Source organism: Olea europaea, unplaced genomic scaffold, assembly GCF_002742605.1.
Source record: "Olea europaea var. sylvestris unplaced genomic scaffold, O_europaea_v1 scaffold22989, whole genome shotgun sequence".
Taxonomy (NCBI): domain Eukaryota; kingdom Viridiplantae; phylum Streptophyta; class Magnoliopsida; order Lamiales; family Oleaceae; genus Olea; species Olea europaea.
Genome location: NW_019241075.1, coordinates 1 through 1,724, shown reverse-complemented (window position 1 = coordinate 1,724; position 1,724 = coordinate 1). Strand labels below are relative to the sequence as shown.

At 33.6% G+C, this 1,724-nt stretch overlaps 1 long non-coding RNA gene across 1 annotated transcript; it reads left to right on the top strand.

The window, feature by feature from the left end:
* Positions 1 to 113: 113 nt before the first annotated feature.
* LOC111381368 lies at positions 114 to 1,299 on the top strand. The gene is made up of 2 exons (XR_002700313.1): positions 114 to 184; positions 981 to 1,299. It is a non-coding gene; the product is annotated as an uncharacterized LOC111381368 (long non-coding RNA).
* Positions 1,300 to 1,724: the final 425 nt, after the last annotated feature.

Here is a 1,724-nt window from a genome sequence, read left to right as displayed (position 1 = left end):
CTGGAAGGTCAGGACACTAGATTTTAACTCGTCGCACTTTCCATCCTGACAGAACATATATGAGGATTATTATTCTATCGTTTCGACATCGTTCAAATTATTTACGCTCAAGATTGTATTCTATCTCATTGCAGGAATGTCGTTCATGGCAGTGACAGTCCTGAGAATGGCAAGCGTGAAATAGGTAAAATTTGCATTCTGTTTTTTAAATCTTGTTCATTGTGCATATTAGTTTTGTAATGTTTTGTTAGTCAATTTCAAGATATTCAACGATACCACTTAAACCGAAACTAATTTAAGGTTCATATGTTTGCACAGAATAGCCGACTCCAAATTTATTGGGAATAAAGCCTTAGTTTGTTGTGGCAATGTTTGCATAAAATCGAAAAATAGATCTACTGTTCACCCGTAACCAATCTGCTCAAGACCTCTTTGTAACTTCATCATAAATTAATCCCACTTGGATTGATCAAATTTTTAGCCTAAAAGTCATTTCTTATTTGCAAAAACATGTCTGGCCCTAAAAGAGAGGTTGAAATTTATTTCATTACCCGTGGATGTTACTGGAGACTAGAAGGGGAAGTTTTATCCATTTCTGGTAAGAAGATGACCGATTCATTGCAGAATATGCTTTGGGATTTCTATCTTGTACCATAATTTGTTTAATGCGTATTTGGGAAATTATTAAATTAAAATTTAAGTGATTATAAGTTGTGGATCCTATGAAATCTTTGGATAAAATGTGATGCCAGAAGTGTAATCACTTCCCAAACATTTTAATTGTAGTCTTGGTCAGCAAGAGTTGTCCAATGGTTGCACTTGTCATTATACTTATTTGAAGGTAACACTGTGTTGCTGTTACTTCCAACTATGACCAATAAAAGAATCATTTATTTCAAATCTTACTTATTTACTCATAAGCAGACATTTTTAAGCTTGGCCAAACATGATCTAATTCGCATTTTTTTGGTTGTTTGCAGCACTCTGGTTCAAAGAGGGAGAACTATGCGAATGGACACCAGTTCTAGAGCCATGGTTGACGGAATAGTATTTTTATGTATTATTGCTCTTGTATCGTTTTCGGGGTTCTTTTCCAGCCATCTTGAGGACTGATTCGTCCACTTTTTTGTAACTTTTTAGACGTACATTCAATACTTAAATATTGTACTCAACTGTATTAGTTGAGAAAAATAAGTTCCAAGTTTTATCCATTGTAAGGGCTAGTCATTCCCGGAAGAACAGTAACTCCCAAGTGCCGTTGCTTCTTTGTCAATTGATTTTGTCTCTATGATTGTTCAATCTTGTCCATTAATAGTATTAAATTTTACTTCATTAGTAATCAGAGTTCTTAATCAAGTTTCTATAATATTGAGATTAAGGTCTAGTTCAAGTAGTAAGAGTGAAGTCTTTATAATAACTGTAACTTGGATTAGAGTATCGTTTAGGAGAAGGGGGGTGCAATTTTTTTGGGGGAGGGGGGTGGTGGGATTCGAACAAAAGAAGCACACAATTGGTGAAATAATTGTTGTGGCAGATCAAGCCTATGTTTGATTCTCATACTTTTAAAACTCTTTCTTCTACATATTTTAAATCACACATTCACAAAACAAAATATTGTGTATGTAAATTCAAAATTTTTTTTTGTTTAACCACACATTCTTCTGAAAAACACTATTCAAAACATTTTTTTTTTCTTTTTTGAAGAATAGCTATCAAATAGGGGC